This window comes from Canis lupus, chromosome 3, assembly GCF_003254725.2.
Source record: "Canis lupus dingo isolate Sandy chromosome 3, ASM325472v2, whole genome shotgun sequence".
Taxonomy (NCBI): Eukaryota; Metazoa; Chordata; class Mammalia; order Carnivora; family Canidae; genus Canis; species Canis lupus.
The window spans coordinates 37,690,973-37,711,341 of NC_064245.1; the positions used below are offsets into that span (position 1 = coordinate 37,690,973).

A 20,369-nucleotide genomic window follows, 5' to 3' on the forward strand; every position below is an offset into this window, starting at 1 on the left:
TCACCTCCCTGCAGGGCTAGGGGGCCCTCACCCCAGGATTCCGTCCAGGATGGGGTGCCACACTGGAGGCTGGCGAACCATCCTGTGGGCTCCCTGAAGCTGCCACCACCCCTTCCCCAGGCTCAGGACCTCACAGCCACTGTCTACCTCCTGCTCTAAGCCAGAAAGTTCTGCAACCTACTTCCCAGGATTCTTCTTCTGGATCCTAAGTCCATAACTAAATTGAAACCTCACTCTGCTAAGTACACATTTCCTCAAGGTGGCCATAGAAGGGGGGATGAGGAAGGGGCCACTGGGAGCCTAGGTGCTGCTCAAATAGATCCCATGGGTGCCAGGGTTGCAGGGCCCTCCTGGAAAGACCGTGTCTGGGCCACAACTGAGGGTGCCTGCCCCAGCCGTGACTGGGAGCCAGAGTGGGAACAGAAGAGAGGCCAGTTCAGGAAGCTGCAACCTCAGCTGGGTTTCAGTTCAGCCCATGTTTGCGGAACCCCGGCTTTGTGCCAGGACCAATGCTCAGCACTGGGAAGATGCCAAGAGGAACAGCAGAGTGGTTAGGGGAGACGCAAGGGAACTGCTCCCCAGTGCCCTGGCTGTCGGGTGGTGAAGGCAGAAGGAGATTCTCAAGGCAGGTAACGCTGCTCCTCTGGGGAAGGAAATGGTGAGGGGCGGAGGTGGGGGTGGAGGCGGGGATAGCTGCACAGGGGAGGCGGGCAGCAGGACAGTTGTTGGACTAGGCAGGGGTCTGAGCTTGAGCATCCCGCAAGCAGGAATGTTGCCAGGTCCCAAAGCGAGGGATGACAAGCTAAGGCTGAGGTTCTGGAAGATGGCACCACAGTGGTGGCAGTGTTTGCAGGCAGATTGCCAAGGCCTTCCAGCAGGATCGATCCACGCCCCGAGCTGTGGAGTTAGTGCAGCAAGTCCCGTTAAGGGGCACAGGAATTCCCAGCTCAAGGCAGGAGATCCAGGATAATGGTAAAACCTGGAGAGGACATTTACCTTTACAGATAGAAATGCAACTCCAGGTTTTCATGTGTGTGAGTGAGCGATGCATCATACACGAGAGGACATATTACAGGATAAAACATTTTCACAGTCTCCAAGGTCTCCATGCTTACGTCAGATTTTCTAGAGTAAGAGGAATTCTGCAACAATTTCACTCATGATTTAGGTCTTTTGTAAATAGCCAATTCGAGCTGGCTTTCTACAAAACAGGAACTGAGGGTAAGAAAGCCACATTGGGGTTTCCAGGAGTGGGAGGGTGGGGTGCCACTGCACAGCCCAGGGCATTGTTGGATGCCCCCTTTGCCTCTCCTCTGGTTCTCGCATTGGTGTGGAGCACCTTACTCTGAAGGTGGGCAGAGTTTACATCTCTGCAAAATGAGCTGGGATTCGTACTCCTGGGGGAGGGGGCTCTGGTCGCTCTGGCTTGGGTCAGATGCCCATCCCGGGACAGATCCAATGGGGCTGGTGTGGGGCAAAGTCACACTGCAGATTTTGCTCTTTTTACAGCAGAATTATTTTTTTCCCCAAACAAAATCCTTTCTGAAACTGTAAATATGCCAGAGGCATCCCCAAGAGGGGAGACAGGTGACACAGAAGAGATCAGTGTTCTCCGTGCTCGCCTCCCCCTTCCCTCGCTGAACCCAGAACAAACCTTCAGAGACAGTTCAAAATGCAAGCAGATGTCTCATGCCTAACACAAGCTCTTCCTCCTACCCACCTTCTCCCCCGGCACACACCTCCTGAGTCCCAGGGTGCACACCCACCTCTCCAAGGTCTGCGAGGACCTTGAGGGCTGGGAGTAGGAGCTTAGAAATCAGAAATTTCAGCTTTTGGCCATGCATGGAGAGTTTGGGTGATAAACTGAGTCAAGAGTAAGTCCAGGGCATTAGCTTACCATGCCTCCACCCCTGCCCCTTCCAGAAGCTTCCCTCTGCCCAGACTCCTCAGGTCAAGGGACTGACTCTGTGCTGCACAGACTATTGTCAAAGGTCCTGTGGTTTCCCACTGTGAGTGGCCTGTGCAGGTCCTTTCATATCCCAGCAGATTTACAGAGGAACAACACGCCAAGGAGCCAAAGGGAAATGAGACAAGCAGTATTGGTCCCTCTGCTGTGTGTCAGATCACTTAACTCAATCTTATTAGTCCCTACAGTAAGCTGGGTCTTAATAAATGAATAACCAGAGCCTGACTAGGCCAAGTCCCCAAGGTCACAGAATCAGTAGATATCAGAGCAGGAAGTTCACACACGATCTCTAAGGTTCTAAAGCCCTCTCTGCACTATGTTGTCCAGAGGAGCAGAAACTGTCAGTGACCGGTGGAGGACCAGAACCCTGGGTCCTCATCTCCCATCCATGGTCACCATGCCCACATGGTGAGCACGTGTTATGGGTTAGCTGATACTAACCACATCTCTCCCTGTTTATAATCCTAAAAGAGACCCAGTGCTGTGGAGACTTGTCACCTGCCCAGGCAGGGAGTTTGGGCCCCTGTCTACTTGGTCTTCTGCTTGCCAAATACCTTCTAACAGCTCTCTGCACGTGGCACGCCCTTCCTTGCCCTGGTGCCTTGAACTGTGCTGTTCCCACTATGCCAGCAACCTCTCCCCCTATGCTGCTGAATTAACTCCCCCCAAGATGGCATGTCTCAGTGTCTCTGGGTACCTGCAGCTCACAACAGCAGCTTCTCAGAGTGCCCTTCCCCTCTGTAACCCTGGCCATGCCCCACACTCCCCTGGGTTAGCATGATGTTTGGGCCTGCCATGGACCAAATGGGCTACTGTGGCTTAAAATGTCCTCCCAGATTCATATGTTGGATCCTGAACTCCCAGTGTGTCAGAAAGTGATAATATTTGGAGATGGGGCCTTTACAAAGGCCATTAAGGTAAAATGAGTCATTATGGTGGGCCTTACCTAATCTGACTGGTGTCCTCAAAGGAAGAGGAGATTAGGAACAGACATACAGGAAAGGAAGGCCGTGCGAAGACACAGTGAGAAGTTGGCCATCTCCAAGAATCCAAGGAGAGAGGTCTTGAAAGAAACCAACCCTGATGGTGCCTTGATCTTGGACTTATGGCCTTCAAAATTGCGAGAAAATACATTTCTGTTATCTAAGCCTCCCAGTCAGTGCTACTTTGTTATGGTAGCCCTAGGAGACTACTAGACAAGAAAACATTTAGAAGGTTCCAGCAGGGAAGAAAGACAACAGTTCATTGACTAAAGTGTAAGCAAAGGTGACTAAGAGCACCTCCCAAAAGGCACCTGCCCACACTTCACACACTGCCTGGTTTTCCCTAGGGCTGGGCCAGCTGAGATTCCGTGTGGGTATGAAGCCCTCAGATAACACCATGCCTGCTAGTCACAGGCCCCACTTTGAGGAATAAACCTATAGACAGCTCAGTGTCCTAGAAAGGGACCTCTGTCAAATTGCTAAGCAGGATGCTCTTACACCTGATCTGATGGTTGCTTATAGTTGGCCACAATCTCACTGAGACCTTCAGACTTATCTGCAACCCACAGATGAAGAATGAGAGGGTGGGGGTGGCTTGATGGGGTCCCTCAGCTACAACAGACAGGCTGGTGGGAGCTGCCAGGTACTGTGTCCAGGGTACAAAGGCACAAAGGATGGGGAGGCAGCTTGGGGTTGGGGCATGAAGAACTGGGTGGAGCCTGTTCCAATGCCAAGAAGCCAGGGCCCTTGAGTAAATCGTGTCATCTTTCTTGGTCTCAACCCTGCCTGCCTTGCAGAATTGAGGTGACAACATGGACAAGGCAACTGGAGGGAAAATCCCTAAAAAGACTACAAATTACCTTTTAAATGTTTGTTTCTCCTGTTCCCTGGTAGAGCAGTTGTCCAAGTTAGCAAAAGAATCAACACAGACTATGACAACGAAATCCAAGGCACGGTCGGTGCCCTCATTTTGAATCCTGCAAGTGACACATGTCATGGCTGCCACTCCTCAGGGTCATAGCAGCTGGGAGGCTCCCCTGACCCTCCAGATCCAGCAGCAAAGCTGATGTGATCTACTTGGCCTGTGCTGGGCCACGCACAGGGCATACAGAGGCACAAAGTCCTGGTCTTAACTGCTGGGAGGGACTCTGGTTTGGAAGATATCCAGGATGACCATCCATCTGGTTTTCCTGGGGGCTGAAAGGGCTCCTGGTCTCAAGAGTTCAGTTCTAAAACTGCGAAAGTCCAGGACAAATGCACAGAATATCCCAGAAGCAGCTGGCCTGGAAGAATGGTGAATGGCCCACCCAAGGCTCAGTTTTGGCACCCACAAAACATATTTCCAGGGCTGGTACTGTCCTGAGGATGTGTTACATGTTCTGAACCTGCAGCCTGTATATGCTGCTGCTTCTCTCACAGATCCAGGAATCAAGGAGTGGATGTGGGAGGGGCTTCTTGCAGTATACACCTTCACCAAGTGTTTGCTTCTCACCTCTGCAACTTGGAGAGCTATTGGCCTGATAGGCTTGGTCTCAGTTCCCCAGGGAGAAAAGTCTCAGTCCCCAGGGAGGAAGCAAAGTTCCACTGAATCAGAAATTGAGGCCAAGAGATGGCTACCTTGGAATCTTCATGCTCCTGGGCCAATGGGCAAAGAAGGGGGTGTTACCAGCTGGGGGTTCCAACCTGATTACCAAGGACTGCTGCTACAAGTGGAGGGCAAGGAGGACAGGTCGAGAAGCCCATAGAGTCTCCAGGGTATCTCTTAGTACTTCCTGTCCAATAATGGAGTCAATGAGAAGGTGCAACAACAACAGGCCAGAGACAGACCCTTCCCAAATAAAGCTCTGAACAACCTCACCAGGTAAAGAACCCACATAGGTACAGACAGGGGCAAAGGAGGCCCAGAATGGCTGAGGAACACAGGAAGTCCTAGGTCAGGTCTTAAGGCCAAGGCCAACAGATCTCAAGACTAGTTACAAAAATGAAAACTAGCTGCTATGGCACATGTTTTTTCTTGCTAGGGGCCTGTAGAGTTTTCTTTTCCTTTCCCTATTTTTAAAAATTTTTGGTAAATGTCTCAGTCATTCTAATATAAATACAGAAAAGTACATAAATTATAAGTGTACAGCCAGGAGCACACAAGTGAACATATTTGAGCAACAGCACCCAGATCACGAAACAGAACATAGTATCCCAGATGCTCTTCCTGTACCACCCCCCCCAAGGCCTACTGCATCATCCCATCCTAACACCGTATAGCCGTTTTACCTCTTTTGAACTTTATATGCGTGGACTCATATAGTCTATTCTCTAACTTAGGGCCAGTGGGGGATCCTTGGGTGGCGCAGCGGTTTGGCGCCTGCCTTTGGCCCAGAGCGCAATCCTGGAGACCAGGGATTGAATCCCACACCGGGCTCCCAGTGCGTGGAGCCTGCTTCTCCCTCTGCCTGTGTCTCTGCCTCTCTCTCTCTCTCTGTGACTATCATAAATAAATAAAAATTAAAAAAAAAAGAGCAAAATAACTTAGGGCCAGTGGGCCATAGGAGTGAGTAATACCCTTGTTTTCCAAAGTGATTGCATCAAGTCACACTCCCCCCGAGTCTACCCCAAGCTGTGTGTGAGAGTTCTGCTTTCTCCACACCCTCAGCAATGCTGGGGATTCATTTTCATTTTACCCTTTCTGATGGGTGAGTGGTGGTGTTGCACTGTAGCTTTTTCTTCCTTCTCATCCTCCCTCCCTCTGGTGTCCCTTCCTTCTCTTTGACAGCTTTATTGAGATACAATGCATCCATTTAAAGGATACAATTCAATGGGTTTTAGCATATTCACAGAATTGTGCTGTCATCACTACTATCAATTCTAGAATGTTTTCATCAACCTCAGAAGAATCCCATTATCTTCTAGCTGTCACCCTGACACCCAATTTGGCCCAGCACCTGGCAGCTACTCATCTGGTTGTCTCTAGATTTGCCTATTCCAGACTTCTAATAGAAGTGAAATTATGTAACAGTCTTTTTTTTTATTTTTATTTATTTATGATAGTCACAGAGAGAGAGAGAGAGAGGGGACAGAGACACAGGTAGAGGGAGAAGCAGGCTCCATGCACCGGGAGCCCGATGTGGTTGGGATTCGATCCCGGGTCTCCGGGATCGCGCCCTGGGCCAAAGGCAGGCGCCAAACCGCTGCGCCACCCAGGGATCCCCGTAACAGTCTTTTGTGGCAGGTTTCTTCCAGTTGGCACACTTTCAAGTTTCATCCATGTTGTAGGATGCATCAGTACTTCCTTTTTATGGTCAAATAATATTCTATGGTATGGATATCCCACATTTTATTTATCCATTCACCAGTTGAAGGACATTTGAGTTGTTTCTACTTTCCAACTATTAAGAATAATGCTGATACGAACATTCACATACGAGTTTTTCTCTGAGTTTATAGTTTCATTTCTCCTGGGTCCATACCTAGAAGTGGAATTGCTGGGCTATATGGTAACTATGTTTCCCTTTTGAGGGATTTCCATATTGCTTTCCTAAGCTTATTAATTAATGATGCCAGGAATCTACTTTCAAAGTACATGGGTCTGTATTCTCTGTAATCTCACCATTATTTGTTAATACTTATATTTTTGATTATAGCCATCCTAATATGTGGGAAGTGGTACTCCATTGTGGTTTTGATATATTGTAGTTTAGTTGGTGTTTCCTTGATGACTAATGAGCTTGAGCACCTCATACGTTTATCAGCAACTAGAACCTACTCTTTTGTGAAGCGCCCACTCAAATCTTTTTTTAAATTAATTAATTAATTAATTAAATCTTATGAAAGTCATAGAGAGAAGGTAGAGACATAGACAGAGAGAGAAATAGGCTCCTTGCAGGGAGCCCAATGTGGGACTTGATCCCAGAACTCTGAGATCACTCCCTGAGCCAAAGGCAGACGATCAACCACTGAGCCACCCAGGTGTCCCCCACTCAAATCTTCAACTTTTTTTTTTTTTTTCCGTGCTGGGATGCCTGCCATTTCTTATTGATTTCTAGAAGCTTTTTATATATTCTAGATATGAGTCTTTTGTGTGTGGCAAATATCTTTTTCCAGTTGTAGCTTGCCTTTTCACTCTCTTAATGGAATCTTTTGAATGTACGTATGTTCTTAATTTTAATTTTCAAATAATTCCATTTTTTTCTTCCTCTCTTCCTCATTCTCTTTTTCCTCATTTTCCTCCTCTTTGTATGCCTCTGGCTTTTTGTAATCTCTTCAGGGAGGTCATAAATCATGCTGACATTCTTTGTAGACACCAGTTTTCCATAATGGTTGAGTGCAGTGGCAACTGTCTATCCCAAAATCTAACCGTTCAACAGTGTTCCCTCCCAGGCAACCATGGGTGGTGATTGAGTAATTATAATGCCACCACATACCACAGATCACTGGGGTCTTGTTTTCCACTGGCGATGAGCCCATTTCTGCCTTCACACTCAAACAGCTGAACAATGCCATTGCAGGAACCCAAGTAAGAGGGCTTGTTTCTTGAATCAGTACTGAGATAGTCTGGGTCCAGTCGGGAAGATAGAAATCACTTTAGATATTTCACACAGAGGCAATTCATACAGAGAACTGGTTACAGAGGTGTTGGAAGGATGCACGAGTAAAAGGGAGAAAGAAGGATAGAGAACTAAAGGAAGCAGGGGTGATTCCTAGAGATAAGAAACACTAACACCTCTGGGCTAGAGCCTAGAGCTTGCACTTTCTGCTGTCCTGTGGAAGAAGCTGGTGGTATGAGAGAAGCTGAGATTGATGGTTCTAGATCTAGAATGGGGCATCTTCTTGTTCAGGACTACAACACTTTTTTAAAAAGATTTTTCTTCTTAAGTGATCTCTACACCCAACGTGGGGCTCAAACCCACAATCCCAAGATCAAGAGTCATGCTCTACCAACTGAGCTAGTCAGACACCCCTGAGACTGTGACTTCTGATAAAGGTGCTCCCTTTGCCAGAGCTGCTGGGGTCTATAATCACCCAGGCCCTGTGCTACAACTGCCATCCTATCAGAGCAGATGCTTTCTCTCTTGCTTTCTGAGCTCCTGCTCTGCCTCTTCTGTTAGATCCTATAGCAGGACCTAACACAGAGACAGTAGGCACAGAGCCTGGAAAATGCAGATCACTTGGGAACCCCAGAGCAGAGCTCAAGAGGGTGGCATGGGCTGGGACCACAGACACTGGGCAGCACAGTTCACCTGCTCTAGCTCCATTGGTCTGCTTTCAGCAGCGCTACTGGAACATCCTCTGCACTTTTTTACTTGGCTGCTTCCGGCCCCCCCCCCCCCCCCCCATGTATGGTTCACAGGCCACTTTCTCAGGGAGTCTTTGCTGTGCTGTCTTGGCCTGCTGATTTCTGCACATCTTCCTCTTTGGGATGAGCTTCTTGAGAGAAGACAATGTATCTGATTGAGTCTCAGGTCATGAACCCAGTGTATGTTTGAGTGCATGAGTGAATTAAAAATGAAATAGTGACAGGCCCTGCCCTTAGGTAAACTGTAGAGAGTAGATTGAAGGGCTTTTCTCTCTGGACATACCTTTTCCATGCTTCCAAGATCCCAGAGCTCACCTGCCCCTAGTGCCCTTCATGTCTGGCCCCTACCCCTGGTGTTTAAGGATTTTATAACTGGCACCATGTTGTCAGAGACACATTCCCAAACATTGTGGCATTACACAGCTATTTATAGTCAAGGCTATTTAAAGCCAAGGGTTTATGGAAAAATAGTTATGAGTTTGAACAAATTTGGATATTTTGGATTTAAGCAGATTAAACACGATTCTTTACCACAGCATTTCTCAGATCTTTAATTCCCTAACATGACTCTCTAGGAATAGGACACATCAGCCAAACTCCCCAGACTTATATGGCCACAAAGGTCTTCTTTTTTTAGGAATATCAAGCAGAGTTTGGTAATTAGTAAAATAATACTTTAAATATATTTAATTTATCTATCTTTGAATAGGCAACACACATACACATAGTACGAAACTCAATAGACAAAAGAAGGTACTCAGGAAAAATGTGTCTTGCTTTCCCACCTTCCTCGGGTGCTTCCACCCGAGGCAACCACTGTCAGCAACTTTATGGGCTCTCTTTGTCCTTTGGAAGGAAGAGTTTCTTGGTAGATACCCTAAGGACTACTTGAGATGTAGCATGCTGTTGACCATGAACACAATGGTAGAGCCAACCCATATTCTCCCTTCTTAATGAACAGGCTTTCTCTGGAGGGGGTGGGAGTGACACCAAGCAGATAATGATGATAAGGAAGAAGGGGATGGAATGGGTGTATTAATTATTTGTTGCTGCATAACCAATCAGAGCCAAGCCTGGCTGCTTGCTTGCTTGCTTTTTTACTTTCTTTATAAATGCAATACTTCTTTTTTTTTTTAAAGATTTTATTTATTACTTGAGAGAGTGAGAGAAAGAGAACACAAGTAGGGGAGGAGAAGTAGAGGGAGAGGGAGAAGCAGACTTCCCACTAAGCAGGGAGCCCAATGAGGGGCTTGATCCTGGGACCCCAAGATCATGACTTGAGCTGAAGGCACATGCTTAACCAACTCAGGACCCAGGTGCTCCTTTATTTTTTTTAAGATTTTATTTATTTATTTGAGACAGAGAGAGAGAAGCACTGAGCATGACCCTGAGATCATGACTTGAGCTGAAGGCAGACGCTTTACTAACTGAGCTACCCAGATGCCCGCTTTTTCACTTCTATTTTATTTTATTTAAGATTTTTATTTATTTATTTGAGACAGAGAGAAGTCTGACTGCTTAAACCAACAGAAATTTATTATCTCCTATAGTTTCCAGGGTCAGAAATCTGGGTGGTTCTGGTTTCACTTCTTTCCAAGATGTGGTCAAGATGTCAACCAGGGCTGCAGCCATGAGAGGCCATGGGGGCCAGTGGGTCTGCTGCCAAGGTTACTTACGTGATTGTTGGCCTCAGCTGAGTATACTTCTCCATGAGGCTGTTAGGTGTCCTCCTCACATGGCAGCTGACTTCCTCCAGAGTGAGTGATCCAAGAGAGACTAATAAGGAGGGAGCCACAGTACATTTTATGACCTAGTCTTCAGAGTCATACACAGTCACTTCTGGTACATTCCATTTGTTAGCAGCAGGTCACTAAACACAGTCCACACTCAAAAGAAGGGAATCAGTCTCTGTAGTCTAATGGGAAGAATAGCTAAGAATTTGTGGACGTATTTTAAATATGTCTTCAGTGGGTGCAGAGGACCAAGCATGGGGACAGGGAACAGCTGGTGGCTCCTGATCCATTACTAATAATCCTTGTCATCTTGGCAAGTCACTTACTTTCTGGGCTTCAGTCTCAGGCTATTTGGAGATGGTGACATCATATTCTGTTGCAGGGCCAGTGGCTCAATGTGACAGGGAGGCAGAGAGAAACAGAGTCAAGGGTGTTGGCTTTGGAATCAAGTCCCTGCTGCACTACTTCCTCTCTCTGAGCCTTGGTTTCCCCCACCTGTATCATTACCTGCCTCCCAGGGTGGTGGTGAAATGAACTGAGGTATGTATGTGCAGGTATGGGCTCAGCTGAGTTCAAACTGAACAAGTCCAGAGGCATCTGTTTGCTGGAGAAGCCAAGAGGTATGAGAAGGCTCTGTGTGTAATCCAACCAATGATGAACAAGCTTCAGGAAAAGGTTCCTACCCTCCATCACGTGCAGGTTCTGTGACCCATGTGAAGCTGACCCCCACCTTCATTATTTTCCCCAGCTAGGCCACATTCTGGAAATATGACCAATATTTTGCATCTAGAGGAGGTATTCAGCTACTCTTGTGATTAAAACTATCACCCCCAGACCAAAGTCAAGAGCATGCTTTGTTCATCATGGTCCCCACTGCTGAGTGTTATGTATTATGTGGGCACATGGTCTGGCTCAAGCCCTGGTGGCTTAGAGACCATGGAAACCACACTTAGAGAGCACATGGGAACTGGGATCCCATCTGTGGGGAGAATTCCCAGCTCAGGACTGGATGCCCCAGCCTGAGAATCAATGTTCTGTGTCATTATATGAAGTCCATAAAACTTGCTAAAAAAATACCAACTGGAAATCAATTGGTAACCCAGCCTCACTGAGCATCCAATTTCCTAAGGCTTTAGAATTTTTTCTGGAAGAAAAGTGCATATTAGTGGCAAGGAGCTAGTAAGGTTCTTGCTTCTCTGACAGCCAGCGCTTGGTCTGGGGGCTTCCTTTAAAGCAGTTTTAGAAACACAGGGTTGCGGGTTCATTATTGCTGGAGACTAGAAACATGTGCAAGAAGCTTCCCTTAAGAATGTGTAATTGTGCTCACAGCTCCTTGTAGAACTCCTATCAGAGAGGCTGGACCAACTTTGAACCTCCCAGTCCTGAGTTTACCTTCTCACTGGGAACAGTTAGCTTGAAAGTGTGGCTGGTCTATTGCAATAAGCCAGATACTCCAAGGTCTGTGTGACTCCTCTTAGACCAAGCAGCACACCTCCTGTGAGGGAAAAGAACATGGAATAGCCTGCAAATCCCTCTTTTTTTTGCAAGCATGCCATTTTGTTTTTACTGTTTTTAAAACAAAATAGAGAGAAACCACATCTCAGTGCCCCATTAAGCCCAAGATTTTAAGTTGTCTGTCACCAATGAGCACAACCTTTGCCCAAAAGGAGGAGTGAGAGGTGGGGGTGGGACACTCCTCTATCCTATGACCCCAAGGCATGGTGTGGATGCAGATGGACCCTCTGCCAATTGGCCCCAGGCTGCATGAGTGGTCCTGGTCCTGAGCATGGGGATGGAACTGAGGGTTAGAGGGTCCCACCTTCATGCAGAAGGAAGAACGGCATGGCATGGATCTAGGTGGTATTGGCACACCAGTGGTTATGGGAAAATAGGGAAAGCCATTGCCTGGTGTCTACCTATTGGCATTCTCTGAGCTCTGTCTCACTGGATGAGCATAGGAGCCCACTTTGATATATCAGACCCAGAGCCCCACCCCCACAGGTACAAGGTTGGCCAGAATCATAAGTAAAGTATCCCAACCACAGAACCCCCATATGGAGCTGGAGAAAGGAGGAGAATGCTGAGCTCTGCTGGATTTCAGAAGCACAGCCGGTCAGAGGGTGGGCTGGCCACATAAGACCTTCCACCAGGGGGCAGAAGAGCAAAGCTGAAAGATTGATGCATAATTAGACCAAGTCCATTCAAGACCAATTTAGGGCCAGGAAACTTCAAACACCTTGGGATGAAGGGCCCAATGCTACAGTTGGAGAACAAATCAGGACTGCAAAGGAGAGGAGGAGCGTATCTGCCAGCCCTGGAACATCTGCCGGCCCTTGGAACAAGATCAAATATGGCATCACAGCTCAGAGCCAGCAACGCAGGCTTGGGGTGGGGAGCATAGAAACTGCAGGTTTTCCTTGGTTTCTTTTTTTTTTTTTTAAGATTTTATTTATTTATTCATGAGAGAGAGAGAGAGAGAGAGAGAGAGAGAGAGAGAGAGAGAGGCAGAAACACAGGCAACGGGAGAAGCATGCTCCATGCAAGGGGCCCGATGTGGGACCTGATCCCCAGGACTCCAGGATCACACCCTGAACTGAAGGCAGATGCTCAACCGCTGAGCCACCCAGCGTCCCTCCTTGGTTTCTTAATATCAAACCCCTTACATGGGAGGGCAGGAACCATACACCCAACAGAGGCCTCCTTGCAGCCTATAAGGAGACTGTATGTCCTAATTTCCTTCTGTCCTGGCTGGTAGATCACAGGGTGGACAGCTGTGATTGCCTTACCAGATCTAGAATTCTGTAGACCCTAACATGAGTGGGGCAAATTGAAGCATCACCCCTGACCTGCCACGACTCAGGGAAGGGTGGTTTAGACATCTTTGGTTGTTGTACCGGTTATCTCTTGCTGCATAATAAACCACCCCAAAGCAGTGGCATAAAACAAATATCAGGTATTTTGCTACTGAATCTGGAATGGATTAGGCTCAGCCAGGCATTCTGAGGCTTCTGCTGATGGCTGCCTATATGAACACCAATATTCCACTTTTTCTAAACAGGCTAAAGAAACAATTCTTAAAAACTTGAAATCTGAGGGAGGAGGAGCAAGATGGCGGAAGAGTAGGGTCCCCAAATCACCTGTCTCCACCAAACTACCTAGAAAACCTTCAAATTATCCTGAAAATCTATGAATTCGGCCTGAGATTTAAAGAGAGACCAGCTGGAATGCAACAGTGAGAAGAGTTCGCGCTTCTATCAAGGTAGGAAGACGGGGAAAAAGAAATAAAGGAACAAAGGCCTCCAAGGGGGAGGGGCCCAGGAGGAGCCGGGCTGAGGCCGGGGCGAGTGTCCCCAGGACAGAAGAGCCCCGTCCCGGAGGAGCAGGAGCTGCACCGACCTTCCCGGGGGAAAGGGGCTCGCGGGGAGTTGGAGCAGGACCCAGGAGGGCGGGGATGCCCTCGGGCTCCCGGGGACAGTAACAGCAACTGCGCACCCAGGAGAGTGCGCCGAGCTCCCTAAGGGCTGCAGCGCGCACGGCGGGACCCGGCGGGACCCGGAGCAGCTGGGGGGGCTCGGGCGGCGGCTCCGCGGAGGGGGCTGCGCGGCCCCGGGAGCAGCTCGGAGGGGCTCGGGCAGAGGAAGAGGCTCCGTGCGGAGGGGGCTGTGCGGTTCCAGGAGCAGCTCGGAGGGGCTCGGGCGGCGGCTCCGCGGAGGGGGCTGCGCGGCCCAGGAGCGCGAATCCACCAGCGCAGGCTCCGGAGCACAGGGCGCCGGGACACAGCCCAGGATCCCGCCTCCCCCGGGACAGGCAGAGGCCGGGAGGGCCCAGGACAGCAAGGACGCTCCTGCCCCAGCTGAGCAGATCAGCGGCCCCGCCCCGGAGCCTCCAGGCCCTGCAGACGGAGTTCCTGCCGGAGCTGAATCCAGGTTTCCAGAGCTGCCCCGCCACTGGGGCTGTTCCTCCTGCGGCCTCACGGGGTAAACAACCCCCACCGAGCCCTGCACCAGGCAGGGGCACAGCAGCTCCCCCAACTGCTAACACCTGAAAATCAGCACAACAGGCCCCTCCCCCAGAACACCAGCTAGACGGACAACTTCCAGGAGAAGCCAAGGGACTTAAAGTACACAGAATCAGAAGATACTCCCCGGTGGTTCTTTTTTTATTTGTTTGTTTTTGTTTTTGTTTTGTTTTGCCTTTTGATTTGTTTCCTTCCCCCACCCCCTTTTTTTCTCCTTTCTTTTTCTTTCTCTTTTTCTTCTTTTTTTTTTTTTTTTTTCGTTTTTTTTTTTCTTTTTCTTCCCTTTTTTTTCTCTTTCTCTTTTCTTTCCTTCTTTCTCTCCTCTCTTTTTCTCTTTTTCCCAATACAACTTGCTTTTGGCCACTCTGCACTGAGCAAAATGACTAGAAGGAAAACCTCACCTCAAAAGAAAGAATCAGAAACAGTCCTCTCTCCCACAGAGTTACAAAATCTGGATTACAATTCTATGTCAGAAAGCCAATTCAGAAGCACTATTATACAGCTACTGGTGGCTCTAGAAAAAAGTATAAAGGACTCAAGAGACTTCATGACTGCAGAATTTAGAGCTAATCAGGCAGAAATTAAAAATCAATTGAATGAGATGCAATCCAAACTAGAAGTCCTAACGACGAGGGTTAACGAGGTGGAAGAACGAGTGAGTGACCTAGAAGACAAGTTGATAGCAAAGAGGGAAACTGAGGAAAAAAGAGACAAACAATTAAAAGACCATGAAGATAGATTAAGGGAAATAAACGACAGCCTGAGGAAGAAAAACCTACGTTTAATTGGGGTTCCCGAGGGCGCCGAAAGGGACAGAGGGCCAGAATATGTATTTGAACAAATTCTAGCTGAAAACTTTCCTAATCTGGGAAGGGAAACAGGCATTCAGATCCAGGAAATAGAGAGATCCCCCCCTAAAATCAATAAAAACCGTTCAACACCTCGACATTTAATTGTGAAGCTTGCAAATTCCAAAGATAAAGAGAAGATCCTTAAAGCAGCAAGAGACAAGAAATCCCTGACTTTTATGGGGAGGAGTATTAGGGTAACAGCAGACCTCTCCACAGAGACCTGGCAGGCCAGAAAGGGCTGGCAGGATATATTCAGGGTCCTAAATGAGAAGAACATGCAACCAAGAATACTTTATCCAGCAAGGCTCTCATTCAAAATGGAAGGAGAGATAAAGAGCTTCCAAGACAGGCAGCAACTAAAAGAATATGTGACCTCCAAACCAGCTCTGCAAGAAATTTTAAGGGGGCCTCTTAAAATTCCCCTTTAAGAAGAAGTTCAGTGGAACAGTCCACAAAAACAAAGACTGAATAGATATCATGATGACACTAAACTCATATCTCTCAATAGTAACTCTGAATGTGAACGGGCTTAATGACCCCATCAAAAGGCGCAGGGTTTCAGACTGGATAAAAAAGCAGGACCCATCTATTTGCTGTCTACAAGAGACTCATTTTAGACAGAAGGACACCTACAGCCTGAAAATAAAAGGTTGGAGAACCATTTACCATTCGAATGGTCCTCAAAAGAAAGCAGGGGTAGCCATCCTTATATCAGATAAACTAAAATTTACCCCAAAGACTGTAGTGAGAGATGAAGAGGGACACTATATCATACTTAAAGGATCTATTCAACAAGAGGACTTAACAATCCTCAATATATATGCTCCGAATGTGGGAGCTGCCAAATATATAAATCAATTATTAACCAAAGTGAAGAAATACTTAGATAATAATACACTTATACTTGGTGACTTCAATCTAGCTCTTTCTATACTCGATAGGTCTTCTAAGCAAAACATCTCCAAAGAAACGAGAGCTTTAAATGATACACTGGACCAGATGGATTTCACAGATATCTACAGAACTTTACATCCAAACTCAACTGAATACACATTCTTCTCAAGCGCACATGGAACTTTCTCCAGAATAGACCACATATTGGGTCACAAATCGGGTCTGAACCGATACCAAAAGATTGGGATTGTCCCCTGCATATTCTCGGACCATAATGCCTTGAAATTAGAACTAAATCACAACAAGAAGTTTGGAAGGACCTCAAACACATGGAGGTTAAGGACCATCCTGCTAAAAGATAAAAGGGTCAACCAGGAAATTAAGGAAGAATTAAAAAGATTCATGGAAACTAATGAGAATGAAGATACAACCGTTCAAAATCTTTGGGATGCAGCAAAAGCAGTCCTAAGGGGGAAATACATCGCAATACAAGCATCCATTCAAAAACTGGAAAGAACTCAAATACAAAAGCTAACCTTACACATAAAGGAGCTAGAGAAAAAACAGCAAATAGATCCTACACCCAAGAGAAGAAGGGAGTTAATAAAGATTCGAGCAGAACTCAACGAAATCGAGACCAGAAGAACTGTGGAACAGATCAACAGAACCAGGAGTTGGTTCTTTGAAAGAATTAATAAGATAGATAAACCATTAGCCAGCCTTATTAAAAAGAAGAGAGAGAAGACTCAAATTAATAAAATCATGAATGAGAAAGGAGAGATCACTACCAACACCAAGGAAATACAAACGATTTTAAAAACATATTATGAACAGCTATACGCCAATAAATTAGGCAATCTAGAAGAAATGGACGCATTCCTGGAAAGCCACAAACTACCAAAACTGGAACAGGAAGAAATAGAAAACCTGAACAGGCCAATAACCAGGGAGGAAATTGAAGCAGTCATCAAAAACCTCCCAAGACACAAGAGTCCAGGGCCAGATGGCTTCCCAGGAGAATTTTATCAAACGTTTAAAGAAGAAATCATACCTATTCTCCTAAAGCTGTTTGGAAAGATAGAAAGAGATGGAGTACTTCCAAATTCGTTCTATGAAGCCAGCATCACCTTAATTCCAAAGCCAGACAAAGACCCCGCCAAAAAGGAGAATTACAGACCAATATCCCTGATGAACATGGATGCAAAAATTCTCAACAAGATACTGGCCAATAGGATCCAACAGTACATTAAGAAAATTATTCACCATGACCAAGTAGGATTTATCCCTGGGACACAAGGCTGGTTCAACACCCGTAAAACAATCATTGTGATTCATCATATCAGCAAGAGAAAAACCAAGAACCATATGATCCTCTCATTGGATGCAGAGAAAGCATTTGACAAAATACAGCATCCATTCCTGATTAAAACTCTTCAGAGTGTAGGGATAGAGGGAACATTCCTCGACATCTTAAAAGCCATCTATGAAAAGCCCACAGCAAATATCATTCTCAATGGGGAAGCACTGGGAGCCTTTTCCCTAAGATCAGGAACAAGACAGGGATGTCCACTCTCACCACTGCTATTCAACATAGTACTGGAAGTCCTAGCCTCAGCAATCAGACAACAAAAAGACATTAAAGGCATTCAAATTGGCAAAGAAGAAGTCAAACTCTCTCTCTTCGCCGATGACATGATACTCTACATAGAAAACCCAAAAGTCTCCACCCCAAGATTGCTAGAACTCATACAGCAATTCGGTAGCGTGGCAGGATACAAAATCAATGCCCAGAAGTCAGTGGCATTTCTATACACTAACAATGAGACTGAAGAAAGAGAAATTAAGGAGTCAATCCCATTTACAATTGCACCCAAAAGCATAAGATACCTAGGAATAAACCTCACCAAAGATGTAAAGGATCTATACCCTCAAAACTATAGAACACTTCTGAAAGAAATTGAGGAAGACACAAAGAGATGGAAAAATATTCCATGCTCATGGATTGGCAGAATTAATATTGTGAAAATGTCAATGTTACCCAGGGCAATATACACGTTTAATGCAATCCCTATCAAAATACCATGGACTTTCTTCAGAGAGTTAGAACAAATTATTTTAAGATTTGTGTGGAATCAGAAAAGACCCCGAATAGCTAGGGGAATTTTAAAAAAGAAAACCATATCTGGGGGCATCACAATGCCAGATTTCAGGTTGTACTACAAAGCTGTGGTCATCAAGACAGTGTGGTACTGGCACAAAAACAGACACATAGATCAATGGAACAGAATAGAGAATCCAGAAGTGGACCCTGAACATTATGGGCAACTAATATTCGATAAAGGAGGAAAGACTATCCATTGGAAGAAAGACAGTCTCTTCAATAAATGGTGCTGGGAAAATTGGACATCCACATGCAGAAGAATGAAACTAGACCACTCTCTTTCACCATACACAAAGATAAACTCAAAATGGATGAAAGATCTAAATGTGAGACAAGATTCCATCAAAATCCTAGAGAAGAACACAGGCAACACCCTTTTTGAACTCGGCCATAGTAACTTCTTGCAAGATACATCCACAAAGGCAAAAGAAACAAAAGCAAAAATGAACTATTGGGACTTCATCAAGATAAGAAGCTTTTGCACAGCAAAGGATACAGTCAACAAAACTCAAAGACAACCTACAGAATGGGAGAAGATATTTGCAAATGACATATCAGATAAAGGGCTAGTTTCCAAGATCTATAAAGAACTTATTAAACTCAACACCAAAGAAACAAACAATCCAATCATGAAATGGGCAAAAGACATGAACAGAAATCTCACAGAGGAAGACATAGACATGGCCAACATGCATATGAGAAAATGCTCTGCATCACTTGCTATCAGGGAAATACAAATCAAAACTACAATGAGATACCACCTCACACCAGTGAGAATGGGGAAAATTAACAAGGCAGGAAACAACAAATGTTGGAGAGGATGCGGAGAAAAGGGAACCCTCTTACACTGTTGGTGGGAATGTGAACTGGTGCAGCCACTCTGGAAAACTGTGTGGAGGTTCCTCAAACAGTTAAAAATATACCTGCCCTATGACCCAGCAATTGCACTGTTGGGGATTTACCCCAAAGATACAAATGCAATGAAACGCCGGGACACCTGCACCCCGATGTTTCTAGCAGCAATGGCCACTATAGCCAAACTGTGGAAGGAGCCTCGGTGTCCAACGAAAGATGAATGGATAAAGAAGATGTGGTTTATGTATACAATGGAATATTACTCAGCTATTAGAAATGACAAATACCCACCATTTGCTTCAGCGTGGATGGAACTGGAGGGTATTATGCTGAGTGAAGTAAGTCAGTCGGAGAAGGACAAACATTATATGTTCTCATTCATTTGGGGAATATAAATAATAGTGAAAGGGAAAATAAGGGAAGGGAGAAGAAATGTGTGGGAAATATCAGAAAGGGAGACAGAACGTAAAGACTGCTAACTCTGGGAAACGAACTAGGGGTGGTGGAAGGGGAGGAGGGCGGGGGGTGGGAGTGAATGGGTGACGGGCACTGGGTATTATTCTGTATGTTAGTAAATTGAACACCAATAAAAAAAAAAAAAAACAAAAAAAAACAAAAAAAAAAAACGTCCAACTTTAGGCGATGTTAGGGGATCGACTCATTGAATAAAAACTGATAAATAAAGGAAAAAAAAAAAAAAAAAAAAAAAAAACTTGAAATCTTCTAATTTTTAACTAATTTAAAAACTCCAGGAGCTCCCCAAGAGCAGCCCAGGGGTAGCCAGCTTATGCCTCTGCCTGACTTTGCAAGGTCAATTTGGAATGGCCAAGGCAGATAAGGCATTCCTGGAGCTTCTGCTTAGTATGCTGGTGCCTTGTCTGAGGTGTTCAGGGCCTGGCAGGGGTGAAGGATGGGGTGGTAAAGGAGTGAGGTAAAAGGTCTTCCCAGAGATGCATGGCAGAGCATGTGGGCAGCAGATACAGGGATGAGATGACAGCTAAGGGAGGCCCACAGAGCAAAGAAGATTTTTGTAGTCCACCCTCTTATTTTTCCTATGAAAACCCACTCTTTGCAACGTTCCCAGAAAAGCACACCTTCGTGAAAGATCCTGAGCCCAGCCACACTGAGGAGTAAGTAGTTGCTGAAGCCTAACATAACTCTCTCACCCACGGACAGTTGTCCTTTACCAGGGGCAAAAACTGCAGAGTCAAAAGTGCAAAGTTTTCATAGTAACATCTCAAATTGATAAGTGAGCATCAGGTAGGGTGTGAGGTGATGGTCTTAACCAAGCCTGTGAATTTCTGCATCATCATCATCATCATCATCAACATCATAAGCACTAACACCATCATCACTGCCACCATCATCACCATAACCTACCATCATCACTGTCACTACCATCATCATCACCATCATCCATCATCATCATCACCACTATGATCACTACCACCATCATCATCACTACCATCATCATCACCAACACCACCACCACCATTACCATTATCATCACCATCACTATCATCATCACCATCACCATCATCATCACCATGATTAACACCACCACCATCACCATCACCACCACCATCCCTACCAGCATCATTGTCACCATCCCCATCATCAC

At 46.1% G+C, this 20,369-nt stretch overlaps 1 long non-coding RNA gene across 1 annotated transcript in view; it reads left to right on the forward strand.

Moving 5' to 3' along the window:
• Positions 1-510: 510 nt before the first annotated feature.
• The window catches only part of LOC118354247 (uncharacterized), a 30,042-nt gene continuing 10,183 nt past the window's right edge, over positions 511-20,369 (forward strand). The window contains exon 1 of the long non-coding RNA XR_004814389.2: positions 511-629. This is a non-coding gene — a long non-coding RNA (uncharacterized LOC118354247). The remainder of the gene's footprint in view (positions 630-20,369) is intronic.